The sequence below is a fragment of the Triturus cristatus genome, chromosome 5_2 (assembly GCF_964204655.1).
Source record: "Triturus cristatus chromosome 5_2, aTriCri1.1, whole genome shotgun sequence".
NCBI lineage: Eukaryota > Metazoa > Chordata > Amphibia > Caudata > Salamandridae > Triturus > Triturus cristatus.
This window is the reverse complement of record NC_140588.1, coordinates 882694391-882702740: the sequence shown is the minus strand read 5'-3', so window position 1 is coordinate 882702740 and position 8350 is coordinate 882694391.

Genomic DNA, 8350 nt, shown 5'->3' with positions numbered 1-8350 from the left:
ATATGGAGACAAGATGTAGGTCCTGGGGATATTGAAGAATCATTGGAGAGCTTAGATACTGCGATATGTTCTATTAATTTTAAGTTCCAACAATTTAAAACTGCATATATGCTCTATTATACCCCAGAACGTATAGCTAAATGGACAGACCCCATTAGTATCAATTCATATGACACATGCAAATGCCCTAATGCGGACTGGTTGCTGCTAATATCCTACATATGTTTATTACTTGTCCTGGCTTGACTGTATTTTGGAAGGACGTCTTCTTTATAATAACTGTCCGCTTAAAAATTTAAATACATCTAACGGATAAAGATTTGATACCTGGCTACAAGCCAGACGTAGCTCTGGGATTAAGATCTTTTATTTTAATTATTATAGCAACAGCAAGACTCTGCATTGCCCACGCATGGAGATCTAAATTTCCACCCAAAGCTTATGAATGGTGGGTAATGTTAAGGGAGATCTTCGAAAGGGAGATGGCTATAGCCAAAAGTAGAGGTATCCGTTCTGGAAAGAAGTTTCATCAAATTTGGGGTCCTATGTTAAATTGACTAATTGTCCCATGTCAAACTATTGTATTTCTCTTTTTTTGTGTGCTTTTTCCCCTCTGTTGTTTTTATGCTTACCCTTTATTTGTTCATTTGTTTACTGTAGTATGATTCTTTTTAGAAGCTCGTTTTCGTCTACTGTTTTTTCCTTTGTTATTTACTCCTTGTGATGAATTATAAAAAAAAAAAAAGAAGAAGGAATAAACCTGCAGCAATATTTTCGCATAACAAAAGTTGTCTTGTGTATTTATTTATTCATGCATGCTCAGACTGTGGGTGGGGGAAGTTGCCAATAATGGCACTATGCGGCTGTCCGTGCCCCCTGCAGGGGGCCATTCCAAAAGGGCGGCCCTTTAGTGCCATTTGGGCACCTGCTCTGCCCTCTCTAGTGGTTGGGTTCCTGTAGGAGTCCGCTCGCCGGGACGCCATATGACCGTCACATCCGGTGCACCGAGGTGGGGGAGGGTATATATCCCCCGCCCATCCTGGCATCCTCTGTTGCACCAGTCACGCCATCTACCATCCCACCTCTTACCCAGCCGACAGGCTGGTGGACAAGGTACTCGGAATGTTTTAATGTTTTCTTTTGTGTTGCAGGCGGAGTTACAGGGCGATCTGGAAGCAGACGGGTACAGTAAGGGTACCTCTGCCGCAGACGGGTACAGTAAGGGTACCTCTGTGTGACACAGTAGGGGTGCTACAGCCAAAGACCAGGAGCCTCAGGGCAGGTTCCTGGAAAACCGCGACGGCGCCCCGTTAGTCCTTCGGGTGGTTGGGGCCTGACCAACCGGGGGTTTGCCCAGCTATGCTCCACCCTGAAATGGGCGTGAGTAATAAGAGACCAACATGTCACGTGATCTGGAGGAGGATCACCAAAAGGTGTAGCACTGACTGGGTGTCCCACAGTGCTGGCTCATCAGGCGGGCGAGGGCAGTATAGGTTGGTACAGCTGCTGGCCCTTGGATCGCCCGTAAGATAACCCACCATATTGCATACTTTTGTATGGAATAAACCTGCAACAATAATTTCCCATAACAAAAGTTGTCTTGTGTATTTATTTATTCATGTATGTTCAGACTGTGGGTGGGGGAAAGTTGCCGATAATGGCACTATGAGCCTTCTCAATTTCAGTAACATCATCCCACATCCAATTCATGGATGATGATTTGTTTTCCTTGCCAGAAGTTGAATAGATGTGATCTTTATCACATTTAGCCATCCTACTGTGATGCATATTTTATTATCATTTAATTTGCCTGATTTAGAATAAGTTTCTAGGACTTTCATAGGTGCGGAATATCTGCTTCCCCCTTTTTTTTACCTTTGTACCAAGCTTTATTTTAAATAAATCTCCAACTTTCAGATTCACCTCCTTAGTGCAATGTTTTATTTCAAAATTGATTCTGTAGCATTCGTGTATTTTGCGTAAGTTAGAGCGGACAACAGCAGGTGACCATTTTCCGCACACACTTTTACAATTCCACGCCATATTGTCTTTCGTAAAGGGTTCTCTGCCTCTTAAAATTCTGAATGAACTGTAACTCGTGGGAGTAATTCTGTATGCCCAGATAGTACTAAACAATTCTTTTTCCCAATCTTTTCCAGCATTCAGAGAAGCTAGTATACTACCCATAATCACCTTGTTGAAGCGCTCAACTATGCTGTTACCGGCTGGATAATATACAGGGGTCTTTCTCTCACTAATGCCATTCCTTTTTAAAAACGTTATACATTTTTCTGACTTAAATTGTGGGCCTTTATCACTAAGGATGTTTTTTGGTATACCTTCTCGTATAAACAATTTCTCCCAAAAATGTATCACTTCTTTCGAATCGTAGTTTTCAGTAATCTCAATTTCAGGCCATTTGGAGTAGTTGTCAATAACAACCAAGATATGTTTAGCTTTACCCTGATCATCCATGATAGTGATGGAGCAAGGACTCGTATAAAAGAGACTTGCTCAGAAGCAATCTTCTCAAATAACTCGTAATACCGTAATAATTGTGTTCGTAAATACTAATAATGCATCATAAAATTCGTACACTTAAGCTTAAGGGAAGCTTGCCTATGTGTCGTACTAACAAGTAACCCGAGAGTGATTAAAATGGCTGCTAATGTGGGAATCTTTACTGCGCATGCGTCAACTACATCTACGTAGTAATGACGTACCTATGCTTTGGAGGGAAATCTTTGCAGCTGCGCATTCACTTTCAAAATGGCCGCTTGGAACTCACATGTTAATGCACATGCTTATGCTGAAACTAAACCTTGCAATTTTAATAAAACGCGAATGCGAAAGATTTATATAAGTAAAGGGAGTTAGAGTACAGATAGGTGGTATACAGTGAAATCATTTTTATTTGAATTTAATACATCTCTTTCTGACTTCTTTATTAGTTCGTATTTTGGGTCTTAAAGGATGACAGATGTCCATGCCCCATGTCTTCTGCACATGCGTATTTGTAAACCATCAGGAACCATGACGAATGAATTGAAACTCATCCAAGGCCACGACCTCTGTTTGTCCTGGTAAACCCTCTTCCTGACCAGTGAATGGAGAAGTTATTAAATTGTATAATTTTGATGGATAAAAATGTGAACTCGGGTGCGGAATAAAGCATGGGGAAAGTAAATCAAGAGGCGGGAACATAGAACAATGAGCTTAAAGAAAAATATTAAACTAAGCATGGTGTGATGATCATCTCCCCTTTTCCTGTCCAATCAGAGTTAGGAGTATCATACATTTGAAACATTTAGGGGTGGCACATGCCTTTAGAAAGGTATAATTGAGGTAGTTTCGTTAGTTTCGTTGCCACAGCGAGACAGAGAATGCTGTCCGAGAATTAAGAAGAATACTGAAGAAGATCCAAACGAGGTCTCAGAACTTTTGAGCTAATTAATTAGAAGAACATCGCGGAAGAATCGAGGAGGCACATAATAGAAGAAGATAGTGGAAGAATCGAGGAGGAAGATAGTGTCAGAGGGGTGCGACGCAGGCGTCGTATCTAGAAGAGGTCATCTATCCTGTCCTGAGCCTTTGTCACCTGATCTGTCCCAGGGGACCCCTTCCAATTCCCTGGCCAAGGGGTTGGTTTTCACACCATTCTAGGTAACTATAATTCTGTGTAGTATTTCATTGTACTGCTCTCTCTGTTTCTTCCCTATTCAGGTTCTGTCATCGTAATAACTTTGTTTAACGATTATTATAATCAAATTTAATTCCCTTCCTCTCTTTGGAGAAAATGGTGTTCTAACTGTATTTTGGTTTTGGCCCACATGAATTTGCAAGATAAACATTTAAAACTCTCAAGAGTCTGTGGTTATTTAAAGAAGGTTTATTCTATGTAATTTTCATCTATTTAGTTAACTAAAAGGTCCATTGACCAGCGAAAAATATATTGGATCAAGAGGTTTGGTAAGAAATGATTAGATAAATTTGTCTTGCAGGTATTAGCACAATAAATAGACCCCAGCGGTATCTACTAGCCTATATGAATGAGTGTGTGTTTATGGGCCCAGGTGAGTATATGGTAGTTGAGTACCTGAGGTTGGTAACCCGCTGGATCAATAGGACCCAGCCAATCAATACTTAAATCTTCCCAAGGATGGTCAGGGATATGTCTGATGCCAATACTAGGTTTAAATACATGCTGACTTTTGTCAGAGTTTTTGCAAATGGAACACCGTTTTACAAAATGTTCTGAATCTTTATCAATCCCTGGCCACCAGTAAAACATTTTTATTTTATTTTTGAGTTTAGCGATCCCTAGATGGCCTTCGTGATTCATTTCTAAAATTCTGGGACATAAGTACAAAGAAGCAACAATTCTTTCACCTCCACATAGATAGTTACTATTATCAATGGGCAATTCATCTTTAATTTCCCACATTGCTCTAAGGTCACCTTGTAGATCACATTTGTTAGGCCAACCACTGATTACATACTTAGCAGCTTCCTTTAAAGATTTGTCGTGTTCATATTCCGTCTCCCATTCTTTTTTAGTAATGGCATTGGCAGAGTCATACACAATAGCTACATTAAAGTAATCCCAATCAGAACACTCTGTATTTTGTGCAGGTAATGGAGATGTGCTGAGATAATCAGCCACTTGGTTCCTTTTCCCTGGTAAGTATTCAACTTCGTAATTGAATTCTAACAACTTTAAACTCATACTTGCTAGTCTGGGAGTAGCTTTGAGTATACCCTCAGATGTTATTACTTTTAGCAAAGGTTTGTGATCAGTGCGCAGTGTGAATTTTGTCTCCCAAACAAACCATAGGTAATATCTCTTTCTCAATAACTGAGAATTTCTCCTCAGCAAGAGATAGAGAATGAGATGCAGAAGCAATTGTTACTTCTACACCTACTTCATTAATCCGAGACAAAACTGCTCCGAGTCCCTTTCCGCTGGCATCTGTAGTAATGATACTGTGGGCAAGACTATCGAATACCTTTAACGGAAAACCAGACACTAATTAATTTCTGATCATGTCAAAATCTTTCTGAAGGTCTTCATTCTAATAAAACTCTTGTCTCACTTTGAGTAATTGCCTAATGTTATATGTTTTAGTAGCAAAATTCTGTACATATTTAGAGTAAAACTCCGCTAGGCCAAGGAAAGATCTTATATCATCTTTAGATTTTGGAACAGGAGCGTTGGTGATTGCAGTGATCCTTCTTTGGAGGAATTCCATCACCACTTACTTCGTGTCCTAAATAAGTAACAGACTTCAATCCAAACTTAAATTCTTTTAACTCACCAGTTAGTCCCTTTTTGGCTAGGATGCCTAACACCATAGTGAGTCTCTCGTCATGTTCTTTCCTGTCACATCCCATAATTAGAATATCATCTTGAAAATATGTTACCCCCTTCTGATTTTTGAAAGATTTTACATTAACCTTTGAAAAACCGCAGCCGCCGAGGCTAAGCCAAATGGCATTCTAATAAAGCGGTAGCATCCAAAGGGTGTAATGAAGGCAGTTCAATTTTTACTAGACTCGTGTAGCTGGATTTGGTGGTATGTAGAGGTTAAATCTATTGTGGAAAACCACTCGATGCCTTTTGATTGAGCTAAAAGTTAATCTATTCTTGGTAGAAGTGGAATTTTTCAACAAGGATGTTCTTATTTAAGTCCCTCAAATCAAAACATAGACGCAAACGGCCATCAGGTTTGCGTGCTACGACCAATGAGGCCAACCATTTCGCACTTTCTATGGGTTTGATTATGCCCTTCTTTTCTAATGCATCAAGGTCTGCCATGACACCTTCCCTGATGCTAATGGGGATTTCCTTGGTTTGTGACTTACGGGAACCGCATTGTCCTTTAACACTATTTTGTGTGTGAACCCTTCTAATTTCCCAACTTCTCCAGAGAAGACTGTGGGAAATTGCTTGGCAATGTTGTCCACAAATTGCTTGCCACCTTCATCCAATAACATTACCTGATCTTCATTTTAGGATTGAGAATAATTCCTAGTGCTCCCTGGTCAATCCAACCTAAAACGGAGGGTCCTTTTTCAGCTACATATAACTTGCCTAATGTTTTTCTGTCCTTAAATTGGAAAGTCACAGGCTGTATGTCGGGTGGTTCTAAATTCTTGTTTAATGTCTTAGCAAATAAGTTGTCCCACACAGTGCGTTGAATGATGGTGTAGGGAGAGCCTGAATTGGGTACAATTTGTAGTAGTGCACCTCCAATTATTATATCACACACGGGTTTCTTTTTAGATTTAACATTTACATCTAAAACAACACTCTGCGGATCACACTCCTCTTCTATGCATAGTATGCCATCATCACTAGATGAGTCAGTGTTGTTGTCACCTTCTATAGTTTTCTCATCAACGCATCCAACAACCTTTTTATTACTGCTATTTAAACTTCTCCTGCAAACCTTTGTAAAATGGCAAAATGTTCCGCAGAAAGTGCATTTGGCTCTCAAGGCAGGACACTTCTCGTCATTGGCAAGATGACCATTGTAACCACATCTATAACAAACAAAACGTTTGTTATCTACTTCACTTTTGCTAGACAATGTATATTTCTTACTTAAATCTGTGATGGCACGTTTATCATTTTTTTTTTTTGCATCTGTTTTTCTGTGAGAAATTTTACTGACAACCTGTCCCTCTTCATTATTTTTCAAAGCCACTTTAGCATACCTTTTAGACATCTCTGCTTTTTTTATAATGGCGAAAATTTCATTTAATGGTGAATCTCCATACACCCATAACTTTTCCTTAATAGAAGAATTGTTGGAGTGCATGACAAGTTGATCTCTTATAAAACTATCATGTAAGGTGCCAAATTCACAGTTTATAGCCAATTTATTTAAAGAGGAAACATAGTCTTCAACAGACTCATTTTTGTTTTGTTTCCTCTGAAAAAACTCATATCTGTTTATACCAACACATACATTGGGATGATAAGGAGCGTCTAAGTCTTCAAGAGCTTCTAAAAAAACATTAGCATTTTCTGTGGGTCTTACCTACTTTTCCATCTGAGAATAAACTCTAGAACCTTCTGGGCCTAATCTATGCAACAACATTTTTTTCTTCCTAGATGGTGTAAATTCATCTTCGTTTTCCTCCTCTAAAGCAGATATATAATTGAGGAAATAGTCTTTCCAGTCAGACCACTTAAGTAGTGGTTCACCTGGATGAGGTAAAAACGGTAAAAACGGTACTGGTGGAACTAACCCACATCCTTGAGATGCCATTATAAGGTACTATATAATGAAACTATAATCTCACGTAAAAATGTCTGTACTATACTGTATACTTAAGTTCCAATAGTGACCACAGTGGCTATAGAGCTTACTAAATGTTTGAATAAGGTGTGCACATCACCGTGTGCAAAGGTTGTCTGAATAAGTTTCTAAGAAGACATATAATAGCAAAACCAATGTACATATAATAAATGCCATATTAAGGTGTGCACATCACCGTGTGCAAAGTTTGTCGGAGAACACTGGTCGAAAACCTCTGTCTGTATATAGTTAGAATGAATATGCGGTGTGCATATCACCGACGAAAGAGAAAGAAATAAAAATAAATTATGGTAAGTATGCTATCCAAGTTAGAATAAATAATACTGTCTTGAAAAAATGGAGGTCCCACGATGTCCGAGCAGCTAGACCCTCTTATATGGCGTGGAAGAAGGCTTTATTATCTTCGGAAGAAGATCGTACGGCTGGTTGCTAAGAAACAGCCAAGCGCCGAAATGGCCGCCACGCAGGGTCACGTTGCGTGACCTTATGTGAGGACGTGCGTGGATCAGGAGTGCACAGTTCACGTCACAGGCAAGGTTGCCAGATTGGGCTATTTCCCGCACAATTGGGCGACTTTTTCCCCAGTTGTGCGGGAAAAACCCATGCCTGGTGGGGGGCTACTTTTTGGGCTGGATTAATGGAGTTGTGCGGGAAATACTGGCCTGGGGCGGGCGCCCACCATCGCCACATGCATGAGATCGCGGCGGTCAATCAAAGTTGTTAAATCCTCCCCGGCCCAGCCCCAGGCCAGCAACAGTCAGCATTAGCAATACTAGTTGTTACATTGTTGCTGCCTGCCGGGCCCGGCTGCAGCACCTGCCTGCCACCAAGTCTGCACAGCAGCACAGTGCACACACACTCTACGTGACGTCACACCGACAAGAGAAGAGCCAGACCACGCAGGCACCACCTAACTTTACCGCCGTACCCCTCGTGGGCCGTGGCAAATAATTAGCCAATGTGGGGGGTCTCCAGGGCCGTCATGTTGTAGTGCGCGAAAACGCTACCAATGACGGCCCTGGGAA